General features: G+C 43.2%; 1 protein-coding gene across 9 annotated transcripts in view; it reads right to left on the minus strand.

The window, feature by feature from the left end:
* The window catches only part of NDST2 (N-deacetylase and N-sulfotransferase 2), a 240805-nt gene that overhangs the window by 112219 nt on the left and 111160 nt on the right, over positions 1–17426 (minus strand). The gene's annotated exons all lie outside the window — the stretch shown is intronic.

The following is a 17426-nucleotide window of genomic DNA, read 5'->3' on the forward strand; positions in this document are numbered from 1 at the left end:
ATACTTGCTGCAGGAGCAGGACAGCACATGTATTGAACATGGAGTCAAAAAAGATCCCAAGAGGAACACTTTCATGCAGATCACTAGAAATTCTGGATGAGGAGCCTTATCTTCCTTGGGAGGACAGCCAGTCCAACAAATACACACAGCAAAGATGACCTGAGGGAAGAAGTGCACAGTAGACTTCCAGAAGCTAGGGGTTGTGTGCAATATGTAATTAAAGCAAATAACTGCATTGATATGGCTTAGAATGTCTGCAGACAGGTATTTTCCTTTTCCATTTTAATGTGAGATGCTCACTGATGAAGCACCAAAGGAAATATTCACATGGTTTTGATCATAGTAGAGCAAAGTATGAGAATGGAAAAATTCAATCCAGTAATATATTTTCAAAGGTCCGCAGAATCCTCTCTCATCACTGCATGGCAGCACATGCCTGGGACATTATAACCAGGGGGGCCTGGAAAACTGCTCATGAACTTCACTTTGTCTTTTGCTGATGGAGTTTATGGCACTATAGCATATGGGAGGGATAAATTCTGTCCTGGCAAGAATCTCAGACTTCTGGGCACATTACACCCAACTACAAGCAGAGTGAGCTTAGTCAGTCAGAATGAAGCACAAATGAGGAAAGCTGAAGATGGAGGCTGCTTCCCCTCCCAACTCCCTTCCCACACAGCTGGTTTTAATTACACTGGTTGGGTTCACTGCTGTCAGCCCATTTACAATCTCTCATTCGGATGTGCCATAAAACAATCATTCAAGGGAAAGTTAATCCATCACAATGAAATTCTCTCTCAAACCAGGCAACTCTTTCCCCATCCCTCATTTGAGTAAAAATAAAAGTTGCTCTGGCTTGACTGCCCTGACCTTTCATCAACCCCCAGCAGAAGTTCACAGGTGCAGATTGCAAAGCACACAAAAGTCAATGCTTTGCAAAGCAGGCAACATGAAGAGGGGACTAAAGTCTTTGCTGAAAAATAGATACTGACAAAACAAGGCATATTGGCACCTTAACATTGTGAGATGAGCGCATTCATATGTTGCATCAAACACCTGATCTTATAATTACAGGCACTATTACACATCCTCTTCATTGCTGGAAGCATCAGGGAATCCAAGAGCCCAGCATCATTGGTTAATTTGACAGAAAAGGTTACTAGTAAAAATGAAAACTTAGATTCCAATTTACCAGGAAACAACTCTACCATTAAATTTCAGAGGCTCTACAAGTTCATGCCAGAAAAAGTTCATTCTGCCATCCATAAATACTTGTGCAAGGCAACTGCTTCATAAAAGGGGCAGGGGGTTCGGGTGCCTCAGAGAAGGGGCAGGGTAGGGGGTGGAGCAGGAGTGTTTGGTTTTGTGCTATTAGAAAGTTGGCAACCCTTATTGTTTACCTAAGGCTATGTCTACACTACGCACCTTTTAGCAACACAGCTATGCCACTACAGCTATGCCGCTAAAAGATACGCAGTGTAGCTGCCATTTATCAGCAGGAAAGAGCTCTCCTGCTGACAAAAAATTTCCACCCCCAATGAGCAATGGTAGCTTTGTCAACAGGACAGCTCTCCCACCGACAAAGCGCTGTTCACGCTGGTGCTTTTCATTGGTAAAACTTTTATTGTTCAGGGGGTGGGGGGTGTTTTTCACACCCCTGAATGACAAAAGTTTTACCAAGGAAAGTCTAATGTAGAGAAAGCCTTAAAGAGGAGAGGAGTAAGAAGAGACTTGATAACATTCTGAAATAATCAACAGTACAAAGAAGGTAGATCAGGAATTTCCATTCACTTTGTCCAATAACACAAGCACAAGGAGAGACAAAAACAAGGAGACACTCATTGAAACAGAAAGGTATCAAATTCAAAACTGATTACAGAAAATACTTTTTGACACTATGCACAGTTAGTCAGTGGAACTCATTGCCATATGAGTTCAGGAGTGTTCAAAAAGGGATGAAACATTTATATGAAGAAGAAGAGTATTCAGAGCTACAATAGTATATTTATACTATAGAAACTCCAATCCTAAAGGAGCTCCAATCCTTTGAGTACTACTTGAATATTGATAAAGTAGGTACAAGCTGTCCTTCCACAGCAAGGTGTCAGGGTTGTTGGGTTGTTGCCCAAAAAACAAACAAACAAACAAACAAACAAAAAGAATAGAAAATGAACCCTTCGTGTTTGAAATTCCGATCTTGTTCTGCCCTGAAAACTCCAGCATTCCTAGAGAACTAATGAAATGACATCATAAGAGCCATGGGAGAAGAAGTCAGGCGGCTGTGAAAGAAAGGGACTTTGTAATATTTTGTTTGTTTTTGTTAACATCTATTTAATGCTAATGACTAGCACACATTACAGAGAAAGGAAGTTTTTGTTAAAGATCTAACCCTCTCTGGCCTTTCAGTTAAAGTGAGAGGGCTCCCAATTCACACTGGAGCCCCTCCTCCCAAGGAGTTCCTCCAGCAAAACCAGGGAAGACTATACTTGACATCCCTGATTTTTTAAGATAAAATAAAAAAAGGAGAAAAACACTTTTTAAAAAATAAAACATTCTGTCCCTCTGTAGATATCATAAAGAAGTGAAAAGGATACAAGTCCAATTTAAAAATATATCTACATTGAGGTCACCTTTAAGTCAAATGTCTGCGAGAGCACTCAGAAAAAAAAAAGTCTGCTACAGATTCTAAACTGCCATACCCTCAATTAAGGGCTGAGAATGCTACAAATACATCCCTTTGAGTCCCCCAATGTGCTCTTCAGTGAGTCCAGTAAATCCAGGGAAACGCAGACTTAGCATGCCCATATTCCTTAGCATGCCCAACCACAACTATAAATCTTCGCACTACCAGCTCTCAAAAACATTAAAAAATAACTTCCTGGCTTCTTTATCCATAGTGAGGCTGCAGGAAGACATATAAACCAGTTTTTTCTTTTTATTTTATAAGACACCTTTAAGGAGCATACTTGGGCCCCAGTACACTCTAAACAGGCTCCACTTTGTGAGGAGGAGCCTCAGGGATGATGTCCCTTCACAGTCAGAGATGGAAAAAGCCCTGCGGAATACTCTTCATCAATCCCTTGCATGTTAGCTTCAAAGGGCCTATGCATACCCAGACCCAGGCCCTTCAACTAACTCAGAACTGCTGCTGCAGGCGGTACAAAACAGCTTTGCCATGCAGCTTGCTGGGAGTCTTGGGGCACTGAAAGGCTCTGAAGCTATGTTCTATTCATTCACAAACTCACTCTCTGGCTGTTTTTTCTAAATCCACCCAAGGCATGAGAGTGACTAGTTCCAGTTTCAAAACCGGAGATGTGCAGGGTTCAATTTACAGCAGGATCCCAAGAGGAGAAATTGCAGGGGACTGCGGGGAGCCTATTCACTTCCCCCACCCCTAGGGCAAGATTTCTAATGAAAGTTGTTTTTTCTGTGGCTGCACAGGCTCTGTAAGATCACAAACCCTGCTCTCCAATGGCATTGATTGAGAGCCTGCAGCTTTTAGGACTACGGTGTTTTCTACTAGGGAATCCCTCAGCTCCCAAAGTCAAGGGCTATATCATGAATACATTTACAGGTTTGGGGATTTTTTGTTGAATAAAGGTTTTCCTCTGGCAGCTGTGAGAGGCTTGGAAGCAGATTACTGCATAGGGAACTCAATAGCAGCATGGGAGAATGCACAGTCAGGCAGTGACTGACCAAACACACTGGCTGGGTCCTAAACTCATTGCTTTACAAGCTGGACAGAATTGCGATTCATTGGCTTGTGTCAGCAGCAGAGATGTTGGCCATCACTGTCAGTTGCTGCTCCCAGTGTTGGTCCTACTGCAAGTGTGGGAAGAAGTGCAAGGCAGTGCTTGCTATTTGCCATGTGCTGTTTACCAGCGTTGTGGGTGGATCCTCTGTCAGCCATGGAGGGCTTTAAAGAAATATCAAGCTGTGCTCTCACCTACTCAGCTGTTCCAGCCTTGCCTGGGTGCTAGGGATTTTACAGGTAGTTCCCCTAATCCCCATCCCACTCTGGATGCTTTTCCTGCCTGAAATGACCAGGCTTTAGGGCTGACATCTCTCAGCTAGTCTCTGAAAGAGTCTCTGAATCAGTGGTACTGCCCACACTCGGAGGAACATACGAAAGCAGAAAGGATGCAGCATCAAAGTTATTTGGTATTCATACATTCTACTGTCTCCAGAGGAATAAATACAAAATTACATTTCTCTCTGAAAGCAGTTTTCCCTACAAATTAGACACACACATTCCTGTCAAACACTGGGAAAGTCTCTCTCCCCCCCATCTGCATCACTCCAAATGCATTGGAGCTCTTTGCAGCCAATCCGCCCTGCCCCAGGCCACACTGGCCCCTACACACCTCACATGCCTACTCCAGCTTGGTTCACCTTTATCTCAGAAGATAAGAGGGAGTGCAGCTTCCCAGCCGAACATCCATCCCACTCCCCCAAAATGTTCTTGCCGTTACATTACAAACACATGTACTTGCTCCTCCCTCCTTCTCTCACGTGCACTCCCACAAGTACAATGCTCAGGGAGTGGGATGCACCGCCCACAGCAGTAAGTAGTTCAGATAGTTACAGAGTAGGAGGATAGTGAGCAGATGGGCTGGGATAGGGTGAGCAGGGCATGGCAAAGTCAAACAAGGGGGTGAACACTAGACCAACTCCTTCCACAGTAAGCACCTTTCGGCTTGTCTACACTGGCATTTTTCTTAAGAACACCCTCCATTTCCCCACTGTTAATGCCATCCTGGTGGAATGGTGGAAGCACTAACACAGAGTCTGATAAACCTCCTCATCTAAACCAGCTGCAAGTAGAGCGAGAGGACACAGTGGTAAAACCCTGTGTCCCGTGCTTACACTCTCAGCATTGCTGGTGAAGCTGCACTGGTGGTAGTATAGTGGGCAGAAAGCTTGCGAAAAAAACATGTAGGCACAGCCATTATGTTTACACACTGACAGGAGGCAGAGAGATTCCTTGTTCTACTGCCTGGGATCTCCTTACTGAAAAAATCATGGTCCATACTGTATAAAATGCACATACACTTCTCTATGTATGTTTCTGAGGCAAGAACCATTCCTAAGAGTTTAATCTCAAATGCTAATTGGGCCAAGAAGAAGAAAATTGTAGGTGCCAAAAAATAATGGACTCTGCTGCGTTTGGGTATCCACAATTTTTCTTGTTTTCCCCATATAAAACTCTCCATAAATTTATAAATTTTCAGTTACTAAAAATGGTGTTCATAGATTTTCCTTTTTGTCAAAGGGCTTCAACCCGTAACAGATCCAAGTAGCTGGCCTTGCAGACAATGATCTCCAGCCAAAGAGCCGCAATGTCGTGAACTCTACTTTATGGCTCTAACTTCAAAGCTCAGTTCGACATTAATGTCAGTACATTCACGTACTGACATTATTAAGCAAGGCAGGATTAGTAAAACACCCAAATGGAGTCAGAGTGCCTTATATAAAGCATTGTCTCTCTGATCTCCCTCCCCCTTATTTCCCAGGGTAAACTTACCTGTTCTCCAGAGCAGGACTTTCCAGTCACACTGCCTCGGATGAAAGGGAGTGGTGTTTCCCTGCTCTCTCACACTTGGGCAGTTTCTTTTTTATTTCCCAATCTCTCCTCCTTTGTAGCAGTCACAATGGAGGATAAAGCACATCTCCTTTGTTTAAAGTCACAGGGCCTGCACCTTACCCCTAGTGGTTGAGCACATTCCTTTGCAATATTAAGTCATTTACAGACAGGAGGAGTGGAAGACCGAATTCAAATCTAAGCATGGGTCTCCCACTTTGCTGCCTAATGTAGCTACATAGAGACCCCTAGCTACTGCTTTGCTGAGCTGTTTTTTGCATCAATGTACCTGCTTATTCCATTTTAAAGAGACAGTAACACCACAGAGACTTGATTTAGATACCCAAACAAACATATGAGTACTCTGCAAAAGTGAGCTAAAAACGTAAAACAGCCTCAAAAGGGTATCAGGGAAATTTCCTGCAGTTATCCACAAGTGTCACAAAAGAACATTTTCCTACCTCATAAGCAGAATTTCTGCATGAGACCCTACCAGTCTGGGCTTCTCTGCCACTTACCCATCTTCCCAGACTGGTGGAAACTTCCAGCTGAAGCTTTCTGAAACTTTTACAATTTATCCCCTTCACAATGTGTCACTAACCCCCCATATAATGATGGGGAGGGAGGAGTAATTACATTGCAATCACTGATTAATTAACACGGCTGCACCCTATGTTCAAAGGCCTGCTCTATGTTACAAAAACTGTCTGCTGCCAACAACAGGCATCGGAAATTGGTGTAGCTGAACCACTGCTGCACATAGTTCAATTGCAGGTATAGCCGAGAACAAAGCTTTAATGATGCTTTCTGAATCATTACTGATCATGGTTTACCATCAGCAACACTTGCAGTTAAACTATGTTCAGATGCACTCACTGCTGACACAGGCTAGCAACAGGTAATGTTAGTAGCATAGACAAAGTGCAAGAAGTAAAAGTAGCTAGTGTCTCACATAGAGAGAGTATTGCAGCTGCACTGGCAAGGGTGACTGTATCAAGAGCGGGTATCTGCAAATGCAGTTCTCAACAGAGACTCAAACAAGTTTCTAAGGAACTACCATTTCTGCTCATCTTCCCTGTTTATGTCACTTGCAGTGGCTATAATGCATTTATGATTCCCCAGCCCATTATTAAAGCACAGTGTGCACTATAGAGTCTTCCTAACAGTCCTTACAGTTCTTCAACAAAGTTAAATCCAACATTCTCATCCAACACCCATGCCAAAAGTACTTTATGTACAAGAGTATTCAGAGATGATTCTCCCAGGGAAAGTAGCAAATCTTCGTATCCAATGAGTGGTTGTTAAAGACTCTTAGAGAATCTAGGATAAACATTTAAAAAGCACCTAAGTCACCTAAGAGCTTAATGCCCAGTGCAAGTCAATGGAATTTAGGCTTCCAAGTGATTTAGATGCTTTGAAAATATTACCCCAGCCATGATTTTTTTGAGGATGGCTGAATTCAGTGAAAGTCTACACACACAGAAGCAAAGCAGTTCCTGGCACCGGGTTTGTGGCTATCTTCCTGTAGCTCTGTGCTCCTCTGCTTCCCATGTACCACTCTGCAGCCTTTCCTAAGGCTATTTCTACCCTACAAACCTGTACTGCTGCAGCTGTGCCGCTGTAAGATCTCCCATGTAGCTGCTCTCTCCCGCCAGAGCTCTCCTGCCAGCATAATAAAACACTCCCACCGAGTAGCAGTAGCTATGTCGGCAGGAGAGCATCTCCCACCAATATAGCGCTGTCCACAACAGCACTTTTGTTCGTGAAAATTATGTTGGTCAGGGGCTTTCACCGACAAAAGTGCTAGTGTAGACAAAGCTTAAGAGAGTACGTTTGTTAAATTAAGACACACTCAAGATTTACTCATGAACATAAGAACATAAGAATTGCTGTGCTGGGTCAGACCAAGGGTCCATCTAGCTCAGTAACCTCTCTTCTGACAGTGGCCAATGCCAGGTGCCCCAGAGGGAATACACAGAACAGGTAATCATCAAGTGATCCATCCCCTGTCTCCCATTCCCAGTTTCTGACAAATAGAGGCTAAGGACACCATCCCTGCCCATCTTTGCTAACAGCCATTGATGGACCTATCCTCCATTAATCTATCTAGTTCTTTTTTGAACCGTATTGCAGGCTTGGCCTTCACAACATCCTCTGGCACAGAGTTCCACAGGTTGACTGTGTGTTGTGTGAAGAAATATTTCTTTTTGTTTTAAACCTGCTGCCTATTTATTTCATTTGATGATGTCTAGTTCTTGTGTTATGAGAAGGAGTAAATAACACTTCCTTATTTAATTTCTCTACACTAGTCCTGATTTTATAGACATCTATCATACCCCTCTTAGCCATCTCTTTTCCATTTTCTTTTCTCTCCTCACACGGAAGCCATTCCATACCCCTAATAATTTTTGTTGCCCTTTTTTGAACCTTTTCCAATTCCAATATATCTTTCTTGAGATGGGGAAACCACATCTGCACACAGTATTCAAAATATGGGCGTACCAGGGATTTATATAGAGGCAATATGATATTTTCTGTCTTATTATCTATCCCTTGCTTAATGATTCCCAACATTGTTCACTTTTGTGACAGCCGCTGCACATTGAGTGGATATTTACAGAGAACTATCCACAATGACTCCAAGATCTCTGTCTTGAGTGGTAACAGCTAATTTAGACCCCATCAGTTTATATATACAGTTAGGATTATGTTTTCCCAATGTGCATTACTTTGCATTTATCAACACTGAATTTCATCTGCCATTTTGTTGCCCAGTCACCCAGTTTTGATAGATCCTTTTGTAGCTCTTCACAGTCTGCCTGAGACTTAACTATCTTGAGTAGTTTTGTATCATCTGCTAATGTTGCCGCCTCACTGTTTACTCCTTTTTATGGATCATTATGAATATGTTGAGTAGGACTGGGCCCAGTACAGACTCCTGGGGGACACTACTATCTACCTCTCGCCATCCTGAAAACTGACCATTTATTCCTATCCTTTGTTTTCTATCTTTTAACCAGTTACTGATCCATGAGAGGACCTTGCCTCTTATCCCATGACAGCTTACTTTCCTTAAGAGCCTTTGGTGAGGGACCTTGTCAAAGGCTTTCTGAAAATCTAAGTACACTATATCCACTGGACCTCCCTTGTCCACATGCTTGTTGACCCCCTCAAAGATTTCTAGTAGATTAGTGAGGCATGATTTCCCTTTATAAAAAACATGTTGACTCTTCCCTAACAAATGATGTTCATCTATGTGTCTGACAATTTTGTTCTTTACTATAGTTTCAACCAGTTTGCCCGATACTGAAGTGAGGCTTACCAGCCTGTAATTGCCGGGGTCACCTCTGGAGCCCTTTTAAAAAATTGGCATCACATTAGCTATCCCTCAGTCATTTGGTACAGAAGCTGATTTAAATGATAGGTTACAGACTACAGTTAGTAGCTCTGCAATTTCACACTTGAGTTCCTTCAGAACTCTTGGGTGAATACCATCCGGTCCTGGTGACTTATTACTGTTTAGTTTATCAATTTGTTCCAAAACCCCCTCGAATGAAACCTCAATTTGGGACAGTTCCTCAGATTTGTCACCTAAAAAGAATGGTTCAGGTTTGGGAATCTCCCTCACATCCTCAGCCGTGAAGACAGACGCAAAGATTTCATTTAGTTTCTCCGCAATGGCCTTATAATCCTTGAGTGCTCCTTTATTATCTTAATCGTTCAGTGGCCCCACTGGTTGTTTAGCAGGCTTCCTGCTTCTGATATACTTAAAAAAATGTTTGCTACTACTTTGTGAGTCTTTGGCTAGCTGTTCTTCACATTCTTTTTTGGCCTTCCTAATTTTATTTTTACACTTCATTTGCCAGAGTTTATGCTCCTTTCTATTTTCTAAATCCTCACTAGGATTTAACTTCCACTTTTTAAGGGATGCCTTTTTGTCTATCACTGCTTCTTTTACTTTGCTGTTAGGAAACAGTGACACTTTTTTGGGTTCTCTTACTACGTTTTTTAATTTGGGATACACATTTAAGTTGAGCCTCTATTATGGTGTCTTTTAAAAGTTTCCATGCAGTTTGCAGGGATTTTACTTTTGGTGCTGTACCTTTTAATTTTTGTTTAACTAACCTCCTCATTTTTGTGTAGTTCCCCTTACTGAAATTAAACGCTATAATGTTGAGCTGCTGCAGTGTTTTCCCCGCCACAGGGATATTAAATTTAATTATATTCTGGTCACTATTACCAAGCGGTCCAGCTATATTCACCTCTTGGACCTGACCCTGTGCTCTACTTAGGACTAAATCAAGAATTGCCTCGTCTCTTGTGGGTTCCAGGGCTAGCTGCTCCAAAAAGCAGTCATTTAAGGTGTCAAGAAACTTTATCTCAGCATCCTCTCCTGAGGTGATATGTACCCAGTCAATATGGGGATAGCTGAAATCCCCCATTATTATTGAGTTTTTTATTTGAATAGCCTCACTAATCTCCCTGAGCATTTCACAATCACTATCACCATCCTGGTCAGGTGGTCAGTAATATATCCCTACTGCTATATTATTATTCTTCCAGCATGGAATTACTATTCATAGAGATTCTATGGTACAGTTTGGTTCATTTAAGATTATTACTTCATTTGATTCTACGCTTTCTTTCACATACAGTGCCACTCCCCCACCAGTACGAGACATGTTCTGTCCTTCCTTCCCAAGGTAGTTCCCAGCTGCTGCACTAGGCTCTCACTTTTCTGCTCATCTGCAATAATTCATTTTACATCCTGGCCACTCACAGTGGAGTCTCTGAGGAATCAGGGAAGAAAATGGTCACAGCACAAATATCCCAGATCAATTACGGAAATGGATCCACCACATTAAAAGCCTCCTATCTCTGACCCAACCAAAAACCCTTTGGGATGCACAACGCTTCTCCAGCATGAAGTAGTGATAATAAAGGACAGAAAGATGGAGGGGGGGAAGAATCCCAAAATGAACCAGTTTAAAGCTCTAAGGAAAGCTGAATATATTTAAAGAAATGGCCACTAGCACAATAACATCATCTTTAGACTCAGCCTAGAACGAGAAGATCCTGGTGCCTGATCTGGGAGCCATGAGGACAAGTCTTAGGCATTACAATCATTCCTAACATGCCAAAGCCTTCTTGAGTGACGCTGTCCATAACATTATCCTGCGGGAAATTAATGGACATATCTGGAATGTGTCTTAGCACCATCTCTGAAAGCAGCTACAAAGAATGAATGGCTTCTTTCAAACCACACCAGTTTGGTGAGGAAGAAATGGGGGAGAAGAGCGGTGGTTGGAAAGAGATATCTCTGGGTCTGTATACTACTGCATGTTCCTGAGGGACTCCCCAGTTGGTCCAAGGCACAGAGTGCTGCTGCTGGAACAGCAGCGCCCTGTAGCCTCCTAGACATTCAGGGCTGACATTTGCCTTCTTTCTTTCAGACACGCTGCTCAAATTACTAGTTTGCCACAAAACTTTTAACAGCCCCTTCTTCCTATCAGCGCTTGGCATCACAGGCTTAACTTCCTTTCATCCTTTCCCATCATGCTTTCAGAACAGCTTGGCTAAGAGCTCAAAGGGCATGAATAATACAGGAGGACTCCACTACAAGGACCACTAGAGCCTCAAAAGGCCCTCGCTGGATCTCTCACCAGCTCTCACTCGCCATATCTTTGATTTCCTTCAAATGTTACAATGCCAACACTAAATCAAACTCAGAACTCACTCCCATCCAGTCCCTCCTCTTACCTATCCATCTCATCAATAATGCAGCTGACGAATGGCAGGGACATATGAGCCTAAAGGGGGTGGAGAAAGGTCACTGCCGCTGAAGCCTCACCACCCTGCTTACCTACCCTCCAGACTCATCAATAAGAGAACTAGTGGGCAGGGACAACCAAATCAAAAACAGGGGCAGGGATGCTCACAGCCATGGTCCTAAGGTGACCAGGTGTCCGGGTTTCGACCAGAACACTCAGTTGAAAAGAGATCCTAGCGGTTCCGGTCAGCACCACTAACCGGGCCATTGACTGTCTGCTTGGCGGCACCGTACAGTGGGGCTGGCAGGCTCCCTGCTAGCCTCCGCACTACGCAGCTCCTGGGAAGCAGCCAGCATGTCCTCCCTCTGGCTCCTATGCAGCCAGGGGGCTCAGCACGCTACCCCTGCCCCAAGCGCTGCCCCTCCAGCTCCCATTGGCTGAGAACCGCGGTTAATGGAAGCTGTGGGGACCGCACCTACGGGTGGCACAGTGCGCAGAGCCGCCTGGCTGTGTCTCCACATAGGAGCTGGAGAGGGTACATGTTGCTGCTTCTGGGAGCTGCTGGAGTAAACATTGCCTGGAGCCTGCCCCAACCCGCTGCCCCATCCCTGATCCCCCTCTCACCTTCCAAACCCCTCAAGTCCCAGCCCAGAGCACCTCCTACACCCCAAATCCTCATCCCTGGCCCCACCCCAGAGCCTGCACCACCAGGCAGAGCCCTAAACCCCACTGCACCCAATCCCCTGCCCCAGCCTTCTCCTGCACTCTGAACCCCTCACTTCAGGCCCCACCTGGAGCCCGCACCTCCAGCCAGAGCCCTCATGCCCCTCTGCAACCCCAACCCCCTACCCCAGCCCTCTCCTGCACCCCAAACCCCTCATCCCCGGCCTCACTCCAGAGCCCTCATGCCCCCCCATACCCCAACCCCAGCCCAGTGAAAGTGAATGAGGGTGACGGAGAATGAGCGGTGGGCTGGGCCTTAGAGAAGGGACGGGGCATGGAGCAGAATAGAGGTGTTCGGTTTTGTGATATCAGAAAATTGGCAACCCTACATGGCCCTACCACTCCCCTTTGCTCACAATTCATAGTGCAGCCCACAGACTGTGGGGATATGTTTGAATTAGTCTAAGTCCTTCAACTCAAGAGTACTGCCTCTCTCTGTGCTGTAAAGCACTAAGGACTTGTACGTAGCTCTATGATTACACAACACAAATCACAATGGTAAAGGACACTGCCCACTGCCCACAGTGCTCTCCTCAGGAAATAAGACAGTCCACAGACTATGGACACTAGCAGAAATAGATGCCACTAGGCGCCCAGGCAAAATATCTCCCTGAGAAACTCATATGTTACAACAACTGGTCAACTAACTACAGGGCCTGAATTCAAATTCACAACACATATCGATATAGCTCTGAGATCAGCAGATCACTGCCCAGGCTAGCATGTTCCTTTTCCTCTGCACCCATAACCACTACGCAAGTGTAAAACATTATCAGCACCCTTTTTCAGATGAACAGAATAAGGCTAGTGACTTACCTGGGGTCGTGGGTCAGACATCAGCTTTGGAACATCTTAAACCTATCTTCACAAAGAGACTTTGGAAATGTCTCCAAGGTGCAAATTTGTGTGCCCATGAATTGCACATGCAAAGCATCCAGTACATGCTCATCTAACTTTACATGTGCACAGCCCTGGCTTGCACCCATATTTTTAAAAAGGCTGTCCTGGACCTGCAAAATGTAGGTAAGTAATACTTAAAAGAGAGCTGTGAGGACTAAATTAGGAATGTTACAACCTGGAGGAAGGGAGGGAAGTGCTGCAAAGGGAGAACAAACCTCTATCCTGTCCACAGAACCCAGAAAGGGAGTGTTGTGAATGAAACTTGGAGTATGTGACTAGAGAAGGCATGGAAAGGATTTTGAGGAAGAGAAGTTTTGATGCAAACATTTTCCGTAGAAAGATAAAATGATTTTAAAAGAAAATGAGAGAAGTGCAATGGAGGTTCAGGCTTGACTGGAGGTGGTAACTTAGTGGTTTAAACATGAGGTTTGAAATATTTAGTGTCCCTAGAGGCATCTGCTCAAATCTAGGCAGGTTTGGTCAGACCCTCTTCCACACAAGGTACATAAACAGAGTTCCATGCAAGGTACCAGATGAATATTTTCAACAAGACTTTAAAAAGTGTAAGTGATATGAGCAGTGTGTAAAAGTTATAAAAATGTATCACAGGGTCTGAATTTGTTCTGGTTATAATACAACATTTCCCCTTCTAGAATTGCTGTACTTCCCTGGTACTAAAATACTTTGGAATGAAAGGAGCTATTTAAATGTGAGATATTAATACAATATGCTCTATTTAACACGGAACATGCCATAGCTTGGCGGCTCCTTTATTGAGACATCTTCTAGGAACTAGATTTGGCAAAATGATAGTGGATGGTAATAAGTGCTACTTAATCAAGACAGTATTAACATAAATTGAGCTTGTGTCAAGCAGTTTAATGGTGAATTACTGAGTGTTAAACAGACATGAAATTTCACACTCTGATCTTTTAATAAACAAATTGTTAGACACAGCAGAAGGTATAGTTTCTTGATTAAGTCAAGAGGACCTGGGTTCAGGATGGATTCAGCTAAATAGTGTAAGATTATGAAATTAATAAACCTTATTTGCAATTTTTACAAGCTGTCAGTATTATGTTGCTCTGGAAACTGATACTTCTGAAATATTCTTTTTAAAGAAACCTATGAAGTTAAATTCAAAATCTTTCTTTAATGCAACAGTAAATGCATCTAAATTTTTTTTTTATAATTTAGAAATTGATAATGCTTTAGGAGGTACTCTATCACAAATTATTGCTCAAATATGTTATTTTACCCTTCCCGCCACAGCCCAAAAGCTAAGGTACACAGGTGCGGTACTGTGAGCTGCTATGCATATGTCACAGAAATTCTATAAGAGTTATTTATATAAAAGCAGTAAAATGTACTATACTAACAAAAATAGTGAAAAGTATGGTATACTAGTCCACATAGGTGTTTACAAGGTAATTACAATATGAACTTCTTCAGTGAGCACGTCATAAACTTTACTCCACTGATACTTCTTACTGTATTTCTATTTTCCTCAGTGTAATACAGTTTAACCAGAACTATAAAATCCATGTTGAACATGAATAAATTCTGTATGCAAAATTAAACAAGTTAGCAATTCTTAAAGATAGCCTATTAAACATGCAAATATGTCTGAACTGTATTAAAATAATGTGAGGATAAATCACATTAAAATGCAGATTAAATAAAGTTCTACATAAAAAGTCAATCATCAAAATATATGATTAATACAACTCTTTATGTATTTATTTCTGAAAACACATATGAGTTACAGTTACTTTCTAGAGAGGTATTTGTCTCCAAGTTGAAGGAAGGGGGATATCCTGTTAAGTGTATACTATAGAAATTAAATTAAATTAACACACACTTCAGAGAGAAGAAAAATAAATATGTCGTGTTATACATTATCCATATCATTTTGTGAACCAATGCAAACTAGTGATTCTGTGGAGGTCGGTTTCATATCTCCAGTGTCCTGAGCTTGGAACAGCAGAGACTGGAATGCTATGCTCTACCCTCTGTCAGGATTCCTTCTGGTATTGGGCTGAGCCCTTAGGGTAGACATTTCCTCTTAAAGGGGAGGATTCCAACACTCAGCCTTGGTGAAACAATCAACTTATCTGGATCAAAATTTTACTTTTGCAAAATGTTTAAATGACCTGGTGCCTAAACAGTTAACGAGCCTGTCCGTGCAGTACCCTATACAACCAGCTCCCTGCACTCTGCAGTTTCAACTTTAAAAAAGGTGCATTCTCAGGTGAAGGAAGAGGAAAGACAGGGATAAACAATGTCATAGAAAGTACCTTGGTCTTTTATATATCTACTGCGCTGCACAGAAAAAGGGTTCCAAAAAGAACTAGGTAAGTTCATGGAGGATAGGTCCTCCTAATGGCTATTAGCCAGGACGGGCAGTGATGGTCCCTAGCCTCTGTTTGCCAGAAGGTGGGAATGGGCGACAGGGGATGGATCACTTGATGATTACCTGTTCTGTTCATTCCCCCTGGGGCACCCAGCTTTGGACACTGCTGGCAGACAGGACACTGGGATAGACGGACCTTTGGTCTGACCCAGTATGGCCGTTTTTATGTTCTTATGATGGTTCAGCTCTTAGAATCATGGACGAGTGGAGGGAAGAGAGTTAGACAGGGAAAATAAAACAGTTGCCCCTCAAAAGCACCTACAATTAAACTGCCATTAGGCAGTGGCACACAAGAAGAGTGTGGTTTCCTAACCACAGGTCACAAGATGAACATACAGTATTCTGGGGGGAAAGACAAGCTATCACAGTTCATGCTGATGTGAATCCTGATATCAAATCGCCTCACTCTGCTCTTGTCTGTTTTTAAATGATGACTATTAATGACAAGACCCAGATCTACTCAATATTTTTTAAAAATAGATGTGTGGGGGCAGTTCCTCAATGGCTACAGTCCCAACCCCCCAAGCAGGCGGCACATTGGGGAATACTCTGATTTGTAGAGGAGGTTCTGGCCACCACAGAACCATCACGGCCTAACGGAGCCCAGCAGGAGCTGCCATAGAGAATAGTGAAATACAGTAGAACCTCAAGAGTTATGAACACCAGCATTACAAACTGACCAATTAACCACACATCACATTTGGAACTGGAAGTACACAATCAGGCAGCAGCAGAGACAAAATAAAAAATAAATTAATAAAAAGCAAATACAGTACAGTAACACCTCACTTAAAGTCCTCCCGGTGAACATTCTTTCATTGTAACGTTGCTGATCAATTAGGGACCATGCTCGTTTAAAGTTGTGTAATGCTCCCTTCTAACATTGTTTGGCAGCCGCCTGCTTTGTCTACTGCTTGCAGGAAGAACAGCCCATTGCAGCTAGCTCGTGGGGGCTTCGAACGAGGGTGGACCGGCAGCCCTCTATCAGCTCCCCACTCCCCTAAGTTCCCTATGCAGCAGCTGCCTGCAGTTCAGCTGTGTCCCTCCCCCACTGCCATGTGCGGCTCCTGCCCTCTGCCTTGGAGCTGCTCCCTGAGACTCCTGCATGCTGTGCTGGGGGGAAGAGTGAGAAGGAAGAGGGAGGCTAATGTCAGGGAGTCCCCCTCTCCCCTGCTCCTGCACCCTGCTTACCCCATCTTCCATAGAGCAGGGCTCAGGACTGAGGGAGCTTGCAGCAGCTATGGTCTCAGCAAGCTGATCTAATTAACAAGGCAGTGTACTTAAGGGAAATGTGCATATCTCCCTCCATTCCTGTTTCCTTGCAGAGTGAGACAGAGAACCCCTGAGGGCACAGCCAATGGCGAGTTCATCATTTAGCAGTAAGGGAAATATCCCACCCTCTGATTCCTCCACCTCAACCAAGCTCCACAGTCATCATCCCTGTGTACTGGTATTAAACTGTTTGTTTAAAACTTATACTCTGTGTGTGTGTGTGTGTGTGTGTGTGTGCGCGCGCATGTATAATATATGTGTGTGTGTGCGCGCGCGCGTATATAAAAGACTAATATATATATATATATATATATATAGTCTTTTGTCCGGTGAAAAAAATTTCCCTGGAACCTAACTCCCTCATTTACATTAATTCTTATGGGGAAATCGGATTCACTTAACATCGTTTCCCTTAAAGTTGCATTTTTCAGGAACATAACTACAATGTTAAGTGAGGAGTTACTGTACTGTGTTAAACGTAAACTACTAAAAAAATAAAAGGAAAGCAGCATTTTTTCTTCTTCAAAGTAAAGCTTCAAAGCTGTATTAAGTCAATGTTCAGTTGTAAACTTTTGAACCATAATGTTTTGTTCAGAGTTATGAACAACCTCCATTCCCAAGGTGTTCATAACTCTGAGGTTCTACTGTACTGCTTAGCTGGCTTCTCAGAACCCCTCTTACTTTGCTAACAAATGCCTTTTACTGGGATAGATGGGAGCATACAGCACTGCCTGCTTTTCCTTGCAAACTGGGATAAGTTTCATAA

This window comes from Gopherus flavomarginatus, chromosome 6 (assembly GCF_025201925.1).
Source record: "Gopherus flavomarginatus isolate rGopFla2 chromosome 6, rGopFla2.mat.asm, whole genome shotgun sequence".
NCBI lineage: Eukaryota > Metazoa > Chordata > Testudines > Testudinidae > Gopherus > Gopherus flavomarginatus.